Source organism: Bactrocera dorsalis, chromosome 2 (genome assembly GCF_023373825.1).
Source record: "Bactrocera dorsalis isolate Fly_Bdor chromosome 2, ASM2337382v1, whole genome shotgun sequence".
Lineage (NCBI taxonomy): Eukaryota > Metazoa > Arthropoda > Insecta > Diptera > Tephritidae > Bactrocera > Bactrocera dorsalis.
In genome coordinates this window covers 19,568,908-19,587,434 of record NC_064304.1, presented here as the reverse complement: position 1 = coordinate 19,587,434, position 18,527 = coordinate 19,568,908, and the positions used below count along the sequence as shown (strand labels likewise).

The 18,527-nt window shown below is 35.9% G+C and overlaps 1 long non-coding RNA gene across 1 annotated transcript in view; it reads right to left on the bottom strand.

Moving 5' to 3' along the window:
• The window catches only part of LOC125776188 (uncharacterized), a 205,569-nt gene that overhangs the window by 88,946 nt on the left and 98,096 nt on the right, over positions 1-18,527 (bottom strand). The window lies entirely within an intron of this gene.

Genomic DNA, 18,527 nt, shown 5'->3' with positions numbered 1-18,527 from the left:
ATTAATATACTCGTAATGTTCAATTCTTTAGAGAAATAAATTTTTCGATTTTATCTAAACAAAAACGATTGTTACTTCGAAGATTTCCATCAATAAAATGAACGATTGAGTACCCATTAACAAGGTCAGCATTTCACTAAGTCGAACTTAACAAAGCAAGCACCTATATAAACATTAAGTCCACTTAAATACTTATCATGTGTCACATAATTCTTCTAAATATTATATAAGAAAAAAATTATGGATCAAGTCACGATTGTACTAACCATTTCATCATATCAAATAACCATAAATTAATAAGTAACAGGTGTTTCGTACATTTTTATATTTAATATATGTAAATGGTGCAAACGATGTGATTGCACGCCCTGACGTTCCTTATTTTTATTTGCATAGGTATTTTCCACTCTATTTAATTATATTATATTTTATTACCAATAGTTGATTTATTTAATAGAAGTCAATAGTTTTATATTATATTTAATTACGATGTACTAAACTTGGATATATTGCAGGTGCGCCACATGTGACATTTAATGGTACATTTTAAACATATAACTGTTAAGTGACTTGCTTTTTTATGTTAAACATTTACATACCAATATTTAATAGCGTTTCCAATTAAATATGGAGCTCGATAAACTGGATTTTATTGCCTAATTTCTGGCACTCCAAAATCAAGTAGGCAGGTGTAGCCCCGCCTAGCCTTAATCAAATGATCCTTCAGTCACATGATGGTGAATTAGAGTAGTCAACAGTGAAATATTGACTAAGAGATTTTTTTTCCAATTAAACATTTATAAAATATTTATTGAGGCTGTTATACACTGGGCGGAATTTTAGCCAACATATTAGCACAAAAAAAAATCAAAAATGCTGCCTATATTTGGGATTCAGCTAATAATGATTTTTGTGCAACTAAATACCACTGTGGGCAAAATATAGTAATAGTATGATTATCAACACATCAATAAAATAAAATACAATTAACAGTCAGAGCTCTTACCGGCATCGTTGGAATATCGGAAGGATCAATGAAATCCATTTTGAAAGATCATTTGGGCCTAAGAAAAGTGAAAGGTTGATTGGTTCCAAAATCACTAAATTTTTTCGAAACATAGCGTCGTGTTAACGTCTGTAAAGCAATGCTTTCTGACTACCAGGATGTCATGAAACATATTATTACTGGCGATGAGCCTTTGAACTATGCTTACGACCCGAAAACGGATGATCAATCGGACGAATAACGTAGCAAAGGTGAGCCGAATCCGAAAAAACACTTCAAAGCAGGGAAAAAATCAAGGTTATGTTGACAGTATTCTTCGATTATTTAACCAATATTGTGTCGCAACCACCATATTCGCCTGATTTAGCTCCGTGTGACTTCTAACTATTCAGCAAACTGAAACGACCGCTTCGGGGAAACTGTTTTGAGTCAATTGAAGACATGAAACGTGAATCGCTACACGCATTGAAGGCTATTCAGGAAATGGACTTTAACAACTGTTTCGAGGATTGAAAAAATCGTTGGCGCAAGTATATTGGAGAAAAAGTGAACTACTTTGAGAGGGACGAGATTAAAAATTTAAAAATTATGAATAAAGTCTTACTGTTTCTTGCTCCTAGTGGTATAAACATTTTGAATAAAAGTTTGATACAAAAATATTTAACCCTTTCGATCCGGAATATTTCGCATAATCAATACGCGTCCAACCATAAGCTCTATTTTGGCAAATGAAGACGTGTTCACTATTTAAAATACCCCAAATGAGAACAAATACCCTTAAGAGTAGTATGAGTTACGAATTGGGACTGATTTAACTTTTTGTAACCATGTATTTTATACGCTAATAACCTTTGAAAATACTCCGGGACACATACGTCCCGGTTCGGTTTGAGTGCTCTTTGGTATGACTTTTAACGACATTTAGGCGTGGTAAAATTTTTGACTTCATATCATTACCTCTCAGAGCTGGGCTTTTGCTTGCTTTCTGTGAAAAAATGAAAGCTTTTACTCGAAGCATATTTTGATCACAATGCCATTATACGACTCAGTATTATATCCAGTTAAGACTTCTCCTTCTTTTTTTCCTTTGTGACAAAATACTCTAACCGAAAGATAAATGATATTTAAAAGAAAAAGAAGTTTCTTCCGGGTGGTTAAAAATTAACGTTATATATAAAATATGCATTAATGTATAATTTATAGAAATTTAAGTCGAGCAATCTAAGAACCAGTAAAATCTCTTTGTGGTCTATAAAACTGGTTATTCACCCTTTTACTTTTTATATAATTAATAACTTTTTAATTGAGGCACTCCCATAGCAAGAAAAAGTAAATACTGAACATATTATTTTTTATAAATATTAATTAATATTATCATTTTATTTTATATCTTCAATATAACAAGTGCTAGGCGCAGTATTCGACTCTTACTTATATCTACATATATACATATGTACTCATATACACATATTCACAAATATTGAAAAAAATGACTAACCGTAAAATAAGGTAATAGGAACTAACTAGCAACAACAGCACCATTGTTTTTAACAACCACCTTCTGTAATTGTTTGAAAGTTCAAGAATGGTTTCGCTGGTTCAGAGCCAAAAGAATGAGAAGTGTATGCCATAAGAAACAAAACGCCTTTTTACCACTCCTTTGCATTGTCGCGTTCGTTTTATCTGAAAACAAAGCCATGACGTTCTTTTATGCATGCATTTGTATGTACTGTTATGTACGCACGTATATACTTATGCAGATACATGTATGTATATTTCTAAGTATGTGTGTGAATGCATTTAAGCACAAAGGTACATAAACGTTGTTGCTGTTAAGTTGAATGAATGCAATAAACCTAATTTATTGGTTTACTCGAATTATGCTAGCATTTTGCATGTTTGTATAGGTAACAATGCATTGCAACCGAAAGCCCGCAGCAATGTTGACTGTATGATAACAGAAAGTTCCAGTAAACTTTGTTTACAAATGAAAACGACGAAAATTAAAAATGTAGAAGTAAGTTAAAGTTTCAAATTTGCCTCAAATATTCGTTGTATAACTATCAATAATATGAAATAATATTTAATGTATAGATAGGTCATTCTATATAAGGCCAAATCAATCAGGAATCTAACCCCGATATCAAATTTCGATTTTGACATGCCCTTATTTAATTTTGACTTAAAAGTGTAAGACTGTTTTTAAAAGTCGCTATTAATTCTTAGTGTGAGTAGTCTCAGTCAAAAAAGCCTTAGAGAGTTAGAAGCCTAAACTGATTCAATAAAATTTTCCCAAAAGATTTCCAAGTAATTAATTTTAAATTTTAAAATGTTTAACAATTTTACTGTTTTATTATTATACTATATATAATTAACAGTGCTGTAGGCAACAATGGAGTAAAAAGTTCCAAAACCGCTGCCTACATTTAGGATTAAGTTTAAATTTTTTTCATAAGGTTTAATATTTTTTAACTTATTTTGAAAGTAATATTTAATTTTCCATGAAATAATAATAATACAGGTTTCGCAAGGATCAAAAATACCAAGCGTACAACCCTGGGATGGGATGTTTCGCCTTCTCCTTTTAGCTCACCTTCACCTTTTGGCTACCCAGAGGATATTTGGTCTAAAATTGGAAGTCGCCAGCTGCTTGAGCCATATGTGAAAGAAACGTTCCCACTGCCAAATGAATGGCGCTCAGAGAACTTTCCTCAGTTGGTGAACTTCTACACATACCTCTATCCTCCAAGTGGTGCTGCATCAGACTGAGTAGGCAGTTGAGAAGTAAAGCATTGGCAACGGCGAATATCGCATTCGACGGAACGATGAGCTTTACGAGTTATACGACGCCGTTGTCATAGTTCAGCGTATTAAGAGACAACGGCTGCGCTGGCTAGGTTATGTCGTCCGGTTGGATGAAAACGCTCCAGTTCTGAAAGTATTGGACGCAGTACCCGCCGCGGGAAGCAGAGGAAGTGGAAAACCACCACTCCGTTGGAAAGACCAGGTAGAGAAGGACCTGTCTACACTGGGTATCTGTAATTGGTGGCAAACAATGAAAAGGAAGAACGACTGGCGCGATTCAACGCTTCTAGATATTTTTTTTGCCGCCTACGTTAAATCAAAGGTTTACGCCAGTCAAGCAGCAACGCTCGAGAAGCTCGCAAACAACATTCAGCGCAATATAGCCAGAATTCCACAAGAAATGCTGCTCTGGATCATCGAAAATATGCGTAATTAAGTCGAGATATGAAAATAATGTCGTGGCCGACATTTTGACTAAATTTGAATGTTTTATTTTGGTAGAAGGAAAGGTTATCTGGGAAAATCATATTTTAAATTATTACTTCCAAACTATTAGACTCGTACCGCACCTCTGTTTCAAAAAAAAAAAACAAAAATTAGTCACGTCTTAATGAATGTTTAATGCCATATATACAAATATATATTGTAAGATGCGGATATACATACATACATATGTGCTTAATTTTATGAACGCACCACTTTTAATGGGAAAATTAATTCGTCACAGTCTCAACTCTGGACCATACCTACCTATATGTACCCTAAATATGTCGATAATTATGTACATACATATATACATGATGTACTATATGACATGTATATATGTCTCTAGTTATTTCATTTATTTTAAAGCTTAGGAAGAAACTATTATTAGGAAATACATATTTACGCGTAGCACTAATCGATTAAATCCATTGTATATCAAGTATATCCGCGACTTAAATCTTTTATTCTCTGCAGTTTATATATAATGCTTGCATTACTATTTTTGATTCGAATCAAGGATCATAGAAAACAAACGATTCATTGCAAAACCAACAAACGGTGCAAAAAGTATTACAAAAAAATTGTGTTTTTTACAATTTTCAAAATATTTCGTTAATAACTTAATAAACGGACTAGGTAACAAAGCAAAGTATCAAGCACACCAAAACAGCACATAACGGTTTGTATTTTTGTAAGTATGTATATACAATGCAAACGGCATATACTTGTACATATATTTGTAGGTGCCTGAACTATACCGTTAGTAATTTAGATGATAAGTGCAATTTGCACTCCATACCCCATATGGATTTAATGACATGTGGTTAGACAATTAGAGATATGCCCTGCAGTGAAGCATTAAACTAGTCAGCAACTACCCATATCAGCTTACAATTGCATATTGTTGTTGGAAATTTAACTAGACAGAAAAATAAAGAATACAAATTTTGTAATAGAATCAGTGCTTTTAGAGGTACAAGATATATCTATGTATATTTTTTGTAATTTATGAATATGAGACTGGTCTGAAAATAGTCTAGTCGACTGCCTAGTAGCGATGTGGTGCATACCAGTTGGAAAGTGGTTTATAACTACTTGATTTGTCAACAGGGTATGTATATATGTAAGTATGTCTGTATTATTTAGTACATATACATTTTACATGCATATATACAAACATCAAATATATTTATTCAACACCCTCCATGCGAAAAGGTCGTTGTGAACCTTTTGAGACTGCGATTTCACACAACAGCTCACATACTCTGAAACACACATACACGCCGCAAGTCAATTCTCAGCAAGGCAGTGATATAATAGCCTAACAGTGCACTCGACAACACTCCACACCTTATTTGCTCGTTTTTTGGGTTTGCTGCTACGGCGGCAATTGTCTTGAATGACGTTGAATGTCGCAACGATCTAGATAATTACTGTCAAACTGACATATTTACACACATACATACATCTACATTTACATATATCCAAATATGCATACACTCAAATCTACTGTTACCGTTAGCGTTTAAGGTGTTTTGCATATCATATGAATCAATGAGCCCACCGACAAAGACACAGACACACACATTCCCTTTTCATGTTCGTATGCACATTCATTATGCTCGTATATGATACATTACCGAGCGGCATGCACCCACAACAAAATAAGTGTAGCACCGCATTAAAGCGGAAACTATACAATATTGTACACCTTCGAGCGATTTTTGTCATGGAGAAAGCTTTTAATGAGCCACTTTTCTTGTGATCACTTAAAGTGATTGACACACTGAAGTACAGGTAAAAGCGTAGTCTTTATCCCTATTCACTTAAGGCAATATAACAATATGCACTTGTACACACGTGTGGTAATTTGGTTAATTCAATAATCACGAAAATGATTGCGCAATAAAGAAAAGCAGACAATATTTTCGAAAATGCTTGTAAACAAATCATTATAATAAATATGTCGGTAACTAAAAAAGAGGTTTGGAAAATTCCATTGCAGTTTAAAAGGCCTCGTTTAAAATTATGCCAGTCGTCTTCGCTTTGCTACTTCGGCGCTCTCTATTTTTGTGATTTCTTGTTTTCACAAAGAAATTTACATGTGAATGCAGCAACTGATTTATCCAATTAATTTTCATGAATTAAATTATGTGAATAAATCATTAAATTTATATATGTAATTACTTCATATTTTATCACTAGCTTGCAATGCTACTTTTATACCAGTTTAGATTTGCTACTCTGCAATGCTTGATCTTCGCCTCATTTGGGAAGCTATTGAAAGTGATTCTTCTAAAAGAAAGCCATTGGAATTGGAACTATGTATAAAAACGGGTGATCCAAGTAGAGGCATTTTTCATTAAGGTCTTCGTGATAGATCATGGAAAGTCTTACGCCTGAACAACGTTTACAAATTCAATTTTATTACGAAAATTCATGTTCTATAAAGAACCTGTTTCGCGCGCTCTGCTCAACTTACGGTCAACATAATCAGCCTACTGAGCGTACCATTCCCAAAACTATCATCAATCTTGAGACCCAGCATTCGTTATTAGAAAATATTCGAACGAATAGACCACGTTCAGCACGAGGGGAAGAAAATATAGCAACCGTAGATAAGAGTATACAGGAAGGCCGTGGAGAATCGATTCGGCACCGTTCACAGCAATTCGGACTGACTCGGTAAACAAGCAAAAGCATTTGGGACGAGGATCAACCTGAAAAGATGCCAGAGCTGCCATTTCATACTGAAAAACAAGGGATTGGTGTGGTTTGTGGGACGGTGGAGTCATCGGTCCATGTTACTTCAAAAGCGATGCCGGTGAGAGCGTAACCGTCAGTAGCTGTCCGTATCACGCCATGATAACCGACAATTTGATGCCTAAAATTGAAGATCATGATCTCGACGACATTTGGTTTCAACAAGATGGCACCACTTCCCACACATCGTATCAATCAATGGATTTATTGAGCGAGCACTTCAGTGAGTTGATAATTTCACGTTTTGGCCGGTCGATTGGCCACCAAGATCGGGTGATATCACATCGTTAGACCGTTTTCTGTGGGGATACGAAAAATCTAAAGTGTATGCGGATAATTCCGCTTCGAAATAGGAAATCTCAAGCCATCAAGCGTGAAAATTAATATCTAAGCTTCTGGAAAAATATCACATGGATATAAAATAAGACAAAAACATTCACAACAACAAAGTCGTAAGTATTCGTTCCCATCCTACTCACTTTTTCAGCAAGAACCTTAACTTGAGTTATTTTGCGCCTTCTTGCTACTTTATAACCTGAAGTTTTCCCGGAAAAAAAGGAAAAAAGCCGGTTTGAAAAATGGTATGAAAGGTTTGTTTATATATTAAATAGCACTGTACCGTTGATAAAAACTATTAAAGAGACCATATTTTATCAATACTGTCTTCGCTTAGAAATAAATACAAATCTACCTTTGTACTTACACAGTTAAAACTTCTAACTTTCGATGTTTCCCCTACTATAAAAATAAGTTATTACAGTCTAAATCATCACCATAACAGCGCACCTTAAAATCTTACAAGTTCGTACATATGTATGTATATATGTATCTATTTCTATGTAAATATGTACTTACAAATAATTTAATGGAACATTTAACGCTTCATCACTAATGAACCGGCACAGCTCGATTGCATGCTGCTTTTGGGCGAATTTCGTAAATGAGTTGCTCGGTTATGCGAAAAGGCAGTGTGCAATTAATCTTGCCGCCGTCTAGCGTAGCGGTATGTACAACAAAACAAAGTACTCATACAAAGTGCTCATTCAAATTTATAAACATGTATTTATCTGTTTAACCGCCGACTTGAGTTAATTTAGCATTCCACACACTTTTTTGCACGAATTTACATGACTTCGCGTTTCTGTCAGAGCCCCACGCTGTTTTTCGGACACTTTAAGGTTACCTAAAACAAAGTACAACACATAGAAATTGGCTTTAAGCAGACGTGCCAATGCGCACGCGCAGCTTCTGTTTGTTGGCAAGCGCACAATTGTTGCGTATTTAATGGAATAGTAATGATTATTCACAATTACATTGCGATTAAATCCTGTTAAGCAGCAAATCTGTAGGTGGCTGGCATGGCAAGGTTGGTGCGTAATGCGTTTTGTAATTACGGCGAATGGGAAAGAGGAAATATGTACATATACGCACTCAGCTACAAAAATAAGAGCACCATGATTTTGTATTCGGTAAAAGGGTTTGCTGATGTTTCTTTTTTTTGGGAGTCTAAGTCGGCTGAATACAATTAACTTAAGTTAACAAATTTTTTTGTGTTTTGATTGCTTGCTTGTTGTTGTTTGGTATTTGTTGTGTGGGCGTTTGGCAATCACTTTTATGCTGGCAATCATAGACCTGGAAATGCTTAACGGCTCATTCTGTTTTATTACATAATTAACCTCTACAGTTGAGCATATTCAGCTTCGTTATTTGCCGGCTCTTAATGGCCCGCCATATTTTTTTAAATTGAGTCTTACTTCACTTTGCTTGCCAATCCTTTAAAATTCAATTAATTCGGTCACGTTGGAAAATATTTCTCAAAATCACCCTTCAAAATCCATGGAAACTTAAATAGCACTTTCCGTTCAGCCTTGGCGATTGATTACTACTGACATAGAGACACATATATACATATATACATATATGAGCATATAAAAATATTTTATGCTTCTAAAATTAGATGCAGAACCGCCAGTAATAATAAGTAAGTAATTAATAAAATTCATTAATTAATAAAACAAATGAAAGCGAAATAACAGTCCGAACAGGATTTGTTGTTTTTCAAAAGGTATGAGACATTAAGTCATATCATATTAAGCTCGTAAGCAATAATATTGGCAATGACTATGATATAAGGAAAAATTAAAGAATGGGTGCGTGCGGCACGTGCGTATCGAAAGCTGAATAGGGACACCCTGCAATGTATGATTTTCTACATTATTATGGTCTATAAATTATTGGAAAAACTCCAAAATCTGGCTGTCGCGGTAACATCAATTGACCTTATCCACTGGGATGTAGGAAAACTTAAAACATATCCGTTCAATGAGAATTATTCATTGTTCTTGGTGTGAAATGTCAAGAGGTTATCTTAGCTGTGAAATTTATAAAGAAGTTAAACATGAAGGATAGTACGAGTGTTTGGTAAAGAAGCTATTGGTTACATAGATGGTATGACACCATAATAAAGAGGTTGAAAAATACTATTCTCGCTAAGCAACTTGAGAGTGTTTAAAGAGTGAGTATTGTTGGAATTTGTGGTAGGCTACGACTTTCACCAACAGTATTATTCAATGACATCTAACGTTGTCGCAAAGTTGGCGGGGTAGATGTAAGCTGAGATGACTCTTTCTTTGCGCTGGTCGGCTCGAACGGCTTTCGAACTGTAGCAACAAGACTGAGATTGGATTGGATAGGATTGGGAAAATCTGTAGAAATCCGCCGGCATGAGACATAGGTAGGGTATTTATGAACGGCGGAATCGCCAGCAATAACTAGAAACCTCTGCTAGAATTATGAAAGGTTCTACAGGGATTTGAAGCAACTTATCATTGGCGGGAAAGCTGAAGACAGACTGTCACTTAGCGGCCAAAATTGTGGAACCCTCCGGTGATAAGCATGCAGGTTAGTTATATGTACCGATGAACGATCGGCTCTTCTATATAAGGAGGCAGTCTATTGGGTGGGGGAGGTATGGAGGGGAGCCACATTGAAGGTTGTGAACAAAGCGGACTTTCCGTTTCGCCCTTGGGCTCGCATCTGACTTCCAGACGAACCTTCCTCATCGAGCGAGATTAAGGAAATCCTAAAATACTGTAACCCCTTAATACCCATACATCACTGGAGGTTAATAATGCAGTAGAGAACCGAGAAATCATATCGACAAGCGCTGAGTCTGCTAAATGCTGAGTCCTGGCGGCTCCTTGGAGCCGAGCCGTTGGAGTGGAGGGCAGTGAGCTTCTTTGCGAATGGATCAAAGCTTTGGGGGAACGTTGGTGAAGGGGTATACTGTCACGAGCTTTTTATCAACTCCCGCTTCAGACTTCCTGACTGTTGCAGTGTCTTCCAAGCCTAGTTTTTAGCCACTAAGGTAGCAGCAGTCTATTGCTCCGAAGTGCAACTTCCTTCAGAGAAGTGACCAATCCCTCATGTGGCAGATTGGCTGCACTTGAACTATATTAACTATGAACTCATTAACAGTGGGTGCATAATCTCGCTATCATTAGCATCGACAGTCTTTATGATAACACTGGTATGGGTTCCAGGAATCACAGTAAATTGCAAAGCTGATGTGCTGGCAAGCTATCGCAAAAGCCTGTTGGTCCATGAGATCTAGTGACCTTTTTGCCCTCAGTGAGGCTAGCCTCTCTCGGGTTGTGGGACATTGCCCTATTGGCGTCCATGCTGTAAGGTTGGGAATCGTACCAGACACCATTTGCAAAGGCTGTAAGGAAAAAGATGAGGTGGAAACAACTCAACACTTCCTTCTTGACTGTCCCGGGAGGTCAATGCTTAAACACTTTGGAGCGCATACCTTCAAAGCGTTTTGTAAACTTATCAATTCGAGCACAGGAGTTCTTAATTTCTATGGCTTCACAAACTACTCCATATAGCAGTCCACGTGCGATCTTTGATCAGGCTAACTATGATCTAGCCTAACCAAGCCTAATACTCGCAATAATTACCATATATGACTTTGATTTTTTTTATTTCCGTGTGAAGCAAACGTAGACGCACCGATTTCAAAACTAATTTTTAACTGTCATCCAGCTGTCAGAATAAAGGTGGAGTAAATGCACGGAAATTACAAAAATTAATTAAATGTGATGATATAACATGTGAAATTTCCCATGCGACTAAAATTTAATACACCAAAAACGTAACTACACTTGAGAGCATATACAATATCAATAGCTAATAAGCATACATGTATGTAAGTAAATAGTTGAGTATGTTAGCAGCTGCGGACAGGCATGTTTAAGATAATAGAATAATTGATTTTATGAACCAAATTACGTACATATGAGATCACAACAAAATAGAACAAAAGGCTGGGTATGAAATACAAATACAATGAAAAGCATAAAAACTTGCATATGTATAGACTTATGTAAATATATATTTATACAGGTATATGTATATAGTAGAGATTTTTATACAAATACACACATATGTATGTATATTTGTGCTCACTAAACTGCATTTGTCTATTGTTCTTGCCACCTTCCAACAAAACCATAGTATAGCAACACAAATAACAACAACAAGGCAACACAAATACTATAAATATATATATGGTGCATAATTGATTCAGTCGCTATGTCTTAAAGCCATCAACAAAAGTTCAGCATTCATTTTTTCAACTATTGCTCGTTCCTTAGCACCGTTGTCTCGCTATTCATTTTAACAATTTACGGTAAATTACGTACTTTTTGTGCGCTTTTGCTGCGATTTTCATATTCAAGTGCAGCGGCGCAATTCGGATACCACAAAATCACTCACACACACACATACAAATATACGAACGTACTGCTGGTGACTGGCAATTCTGTCTGCCGCGACTAAGTGGCTAACTGAATTTAAGCTCCCCCTGCTGTGGCGCCGCTCGCCTTTTTGATCGTGCCAAGCGGGTGAGCGGGTGGCTGCTTGGCTGTGTTGATGTTGGCATGAATTGCTATTTTTATTTTTGTACGTTATTGTTATTGTTTCTGGTGGCAACTGGCATTTAAATGTTGATCCCGAACGGCAATCAGATTGTTAATGCCACCACCGCAAGCTGTTCGGGCAAATTGCGAATGCCCGCTTGATAAGTCGAGTAAATGGTGGCAAGTCGTGCAACAGATGTTGCTGCAGCGGGTTTAAGTTTGTTTTGCTAAATTGAACCTTTTTGCTTTTAGTATGATTTTATTGTTATTTTTTTTAATTTTTGATTTTGATTTTTGTTATTGTTTTCTTATTTTTTTCTAGTTTTTTGACAAGTTTTTTGAGCGCTTATTTTGATTTTGTTCATATTACGCCGCAGCATGACATTTAAAGGCAGGGTTTTTGCTTTCAAAATAAAATAAAAACAAACACACATTTAAGCAGTTATGCTTATTCATTTAATAATAATTGAATTTTCACAATTATTGTGCACGTCTTTTACACACTAATGTGGCACAATTGAATTAGAAAAAAAATTAAATAAAAATAAATATAAAAAATCATTAATATGGAAAAAATTGAAGTTAATTATGCGTGAACACTTTGTTAGGCCACATTGCGCTTTTGAATTTGCCGCTCATTCTTGGCCTATAATCCCAAAGCTATCATTTGAAAGCACTGACTCACATTCCCTTTTCAAGCCACAAATCTCTCCACTTTCATTTCTTCTTCAAGTTTGAAATTCAATCCGAAAGCTGAGACTATACGCTGTCCAGGCCGTCGCATGAAGCCCAGAAACCCATAAGTCATATCTTTACACATGCGCATATGCATTCATGCGCTGCACACATGCGCAGCCGACGCACAATAATATAATATGGTTTGTAAATATTTACGTCCGGTAAAAAACGTAAAGCAAATGCAATGCGCACAATATCAGCACACATATTTATACAAACAGAATATAACGGGAGATGCAAGAAGAGGCACTTTTCCAATAGCCTTTTTGTGGCATATGACGCATGAGGTTTGTCAAGCTGTCGTGTTATTTTTGCTCAGTATATCAGTATCAGAAAATATAGAAACCATAGCTGAGAGTGTACACGAAGACTGTGGAGGGTCGATTCGACGCTGTTCGCAACAACTCACGCTTTTGGTCAGATAATTTCACGTTTTAGGCCGGTCGATTAGTCACCAATATCGTGTGATATTACACCGTTAGACTTTTTCCTCAGGGGATATGGAAAGTCTAGAGTTTATACGAACAATTCCGCTTCGCTTCAGGCCTTGATGAAAAACATCTCGGGTGTCATTCGCCGATTACCAGTTGAAATGTTCGAACGGGTCATCGAAAATCGGACTTAACAGATGGTAGCCGATCTCAACATTTGAAAAAGATAGTCTGCAAAAAATAAATGCCAAAGAATGTTACTTCGAATGATAATAAACATTCCCCATTCAATTTGAATTTCTTGTGTTTTTTCTTTTAAAATGTAGGGAACCTTAAAATGGATCACCCTATATGTATACAATTTTTATGAAATATAAGTATGTACTATACATGTCTGCCATCGCTTGCGCTTGTGTTTGTAATGTATTAGTTATGCTTCCGGTTGCCATGGCTCGCAGCGGCTTAAATGGGATCGAATTCGCCGCTCCGGTGTGCAGGCGTTGGAAAGGCCAACGCAACACGCACGTACACACACCATGACCTCGAGGCGACTACACTATCAGCTGGTGAAAAGAAATCTGCAAGACCACGGGCGCAATTGGTTGTGTGTATGTAAGCAAAAAGCAAAAACTAATCATTATATGAAGTGTGAATCAATGTGTGTTATTATTAATTTTCACACCCACCGGTGTGATTAATTGAAAAATGCTTTGTTTGTGTTTAATTTAAGTATTTTAGTCTACTTTAATTCAAGTGGATATTTCTTAGGTAGTTTTGTTGATGTTTTTCAATATTTATAGTAAAAGCTTTTATGGAAAATAACGCACACAACAGGCATGCACATTATATCAAAGTAAAAATTAAATTTTTTTTATTATTTTGAGCAATGAAAAGAATTTCAGTTATTTACATAATTCTTAACTGTTGACCATTTATTTAATATTTAATAGAAATACCATATAAGCGTGTGGATTTTTTGTAAATGCATTGTCATTAAAATTTTTATCACTTACAGTTATTTTCGTCATTTTAGTAATAGTGCTGGGTTGATCACCCAGTGACGCCTACAAAACGCGGGTAATCAAAAACGGATAAAACGCTATAACTAAGCGCTCAGAGGATTGCAGTAGCAACCTGTTGGCATTTGAAAAAGTGGGCGTGGTCACTGAGTTATTGCACTTTTAGTTCTCTTCAGCATAACGGTTTTATGGGAAGCGATTTTACCCATTTTTACGCAGTTAGAAGAGGTGCTAAAATTACTTCTTTCAGTAAATTTGATTGTTAAAGCTTTAAAGGTTTGCAAAGATCGCTGGCTTGAAGTCGGTTTCAGATCCAAACTCTTTTACGCAGATATGTTCAGAATTATTAGTAGAATATTTCCCGCATGCGCGATTTCCCCATTTTTTTGCTCCCTATAAATCGACTCACATTAATCCACATATAAGGCTGGAATCAATACAGCAGTGGTGAAAAAGTTTTTTTGCGCCGCCGGAGATCGTTTGTAGCTCGAAAAATACTCCTAAAGGTCGCCTTTTTTAGACTGTGCCAGCAGTAATACGATACGACTTAATTGTCTCAGCGAATTAACCCGCTTACACATTGTCTATTATACTTATATACATACATACAATTATTAAAAGACTTAAGGAACGAACTCGAATCCAAATATACTGCTGTGATCAAATTGAAAGGTGAATTTTGTCCATTTCATCTCCTTCAAAGTAATCCCCTCCCGCTGCAATACACTTATGCCAACGAATTTTCCAGTCATCATAGCACTTGGAAAAATCCTCCATCGTGATGGCCATCAGAGCCTTATTCGATTCAGCTTTTATATCCTCAATTGAGTCAAAACGATGTCCTCGGAGTGGTCATGTGAATTTGCTGAATAGCCAGAAGTTACACGAAGGTAAATCATGCGAATGCAGTGGATCCGGCACGATATTAATTGAAAATGTGGAGAAATGACCACGAAACCAATGCATTATCGCACTTCTTTGTTCAAAAAATTCAGACTTAGTAAAAATCGAAGAATTCACTTTTAGAGCCTCACAAATACTAATGAATATTTTGAAGTGAAATTTAGCACAGATGTCACTAACAGTACTACCAACTTACAGAAAAAAAAGTTACAGATTCGAAAAATACGTGAAGTATAAATTAAAAATTCAATTCGGTTGTATTTCATATATAATATTTACAAAAAAAATCTGCAGTTTACGGTATTTATTTTTGAATTTCAACACTACCAAGTGTAGAAGTTATAGTAGTTATATTTTTTTTTTTATTTTCGCAACACTCCAAATAATAACTTGTTCTTCAGTCTATCCTGAACTCACCCTAAAGAATGCCAATGATGCCTATCTACGGAGGTTAAAGAGAATTATATTGTATGCATTAAGCTGAAGTTGATATTCTAGTTTCTCCAACATTTTTATCATTTCTGCCACATAATTGTTTTTATTATTTGTGAAGTATTTACGGCACGTCACTAAAACCACGATTTTTTGGAACTGAGTTGTGGATTATTCATAAGATTTTATATGCACACTTAATCATAAAAATAACCGAAATAATTTACACACATTTGTTTTGAGTTTACTGGAGACTATTTACAATTTCTCCTTAACGAACACAGTGACAAAATTTTGAATATTTTTTGGGTTTTCATTTTATATTAGTGATTGGAAGGCACTTTAACTAGGATATTGCCCCTTGAGTGTGAAGTCAATGTATATACAAGGTGAAAAAAAAACGGAATAAATGGTTTTTTTCGGCAAAATCAATTTATTTTATTCAAAATAGTCTCCTTTTGCTTCAATACTGCTTTTTGCACGGTCTAAAAGCGTGTCGAATGAGTGTTTTATCTCGTTGGCCGGTATCTCCACCAATATACCGGTGCAAGCCTTTTGAGTGGCCTCTACGTCTGCATAACGCTTTCCTTTCATGGGCTAATGCATTTTTCCAAAAAGGAAGAAGTCGTACAGTGCCATATCAGGTGAATACGGGGAGTGGTTAATGGTTAAAATGTGATTTTTGGTTAAATAATCGGTTACAAGCGTCGAATTGATTGTTGGATTCTGAGCAATTTTTGGTCGTCAGTCAATTTGTGCGGAACAAATCGTGGGCACACACCTTTCTTAAGTCCAAATGTATGGTCAAAATGCGATAAATTGATGTTTTGGAGATTTTAAATTCCAATTCCATGAATTTCAATGATGATTTCGGCTAATTTTTGATGAATTCACGCACGTCCTGACAACCACTTTGATACCACACGTGCAATTTTTGCCAAATTTCACTTCGAGTTATAATAAATATTATCTTTTTCTTAATTTTCCCCTCTCCAAGGACACTGTGACACGTTAACGAGCTTATCAGGCGACAGCCTTGCAGCTAAAACCAGAGTTAAAACCGTTGGCGCTGTTGGTGGGCGACATTGTATGTCTGCAAACAACAGTAAATTTACTACTTTCCATACCAGATTTAAGCAAATTTTCAAAAACTCGTGCTCCTTTGTGTATGCCTATTTACCAATGCGTATTTCATGACTTCGGGCGTTAAACTTTATTATTTATTATCAGTGCTATTGCTACCTGATTTAGTGACATATCGAGCTTGCAAGCGATTATGCAAATGAAATCGTAGTTTTGTATTATTCAAAACGAGTAATACATATTCAAAACAAGGTAACTGCTTTCACGGCAACTCTTTGAATTTGAAATTGAAATAAATCAGATGATTTCAATATAAAAAATTCAATATAATCTATATATTTCAATATAAATCTCAGAAAAATAATATTATTAACTTTATTAGTCTAATTTAAAATAATTAGCGATCATTAAAATAAATCAAAGAACTAACGAGACATCTATAAAAAATGATTTAAATTAAATTAGTTATTTAAATAACTAATATACTAAGGAAATATATTAAGAGCGTCTTTACGCTAACTTTTGTTAGCAGCAATAAGAGCAATCAAAGCATCTCAATGAGATTTTATGCGATCGCTGAGAGTGTGAAAAGATATGTACTTTTATCAAAAATATTTATTCTTGATATCATTTGTATGTGTTGCATGAGTAAAGGGCTGTTTTGCCGCCTAATTGTTTACTTTGTTTACATTTCAGGAGAGAAAAGTTAAAAACGAGATAGTACAGTGAGCTTTCGAAATTGAGAACCATGAAACCCATTAAACATTTATTCGAATACATGCTAAGATAAACAGCTGGTTTTGTAATGATACTTATGTATAAATAACTTATTCTGCAGAAGTGAGAGTGTTATGTAGTTACTTAGAACATGAGAAAAGAAATGGTGTTATTAGAGATTACCGACTGGTCGGAAATAAAATCTCTTGTTGATAAAAAAAAGAGTTATCCGAGGATCACCTAAGAGCAACGCCTGTTGTCATTTAACAAACACTAATGACGGATACAAAAATAGATATTTCTTTCTTCGGTCAGACGATGTTCAATGAGAATGTAACCAAGTTCAGCTTATCTGGATGTCTGGTCACAAAGGGATAGCCGGGAATGAACTGGTCACTCCGCAGCATCTACTAATGTGGTAGTATCTGAACCCTTCATCGTGGTGTGTCCTCATACCATAAAGGAGCTACTCCCAAGAAGGAAGGTGTAGGCAGGGAGCAGTATTGGCAACAACTCCAAGGCATCCACTAATGTAGTAGGACCTGAACTCTTCATCCCGATGGGTCCTCATACCATAAAGGAGTTGTTCCTCAAGGAAGTAGGAGCGGCTGGGAGAGGTATTGGCAACAACTTCAAGGCATGCGCTATGCCAAATTGCTAATCCTACTTCAGCAGATTTAGGTATGTAATCAAACTCCCAAGGGGCTAACTCAGGCTACTTGTCGCATTCTACACTGGCCACTGTAAGTTCAAGAAGTACTTACATAGCATGGATCTGGGTCCTTGGATCTATATACATACTTGTATGCATATCCTCCTAGCAGTATTTTGGAACTTATTAAAAAGCTGGGCCTAAGTCGGTCGTTGTGACTTAAGAGAGGGCAAAAGAGACCTTAGAACGCGGTGCAATCCTCATCTATTTATCTTATCTTAAGACAATGCTGAGTTCTTATTTCGAATAAATGCGTTATATGAGTGAGTGGCCGGGTGAAGGAGCGTATATGTTAACCTAATTCGGTGAACTATGTCAATTTCATCGTATATCTCGTACAGTTTATCGTCTCATCGACTGTACTATTCGCCGTTGCCAATGGGCAAAGGACCATAAATCTTCTCCAGAACGTTTCTGTCGAAAACTCGTAACCTCGACTCATCAGTTCGTGTCATCGTACATGCCTCTGCACCATATAGCAGGACGGGGATGATGAATAACTTGTAGAAC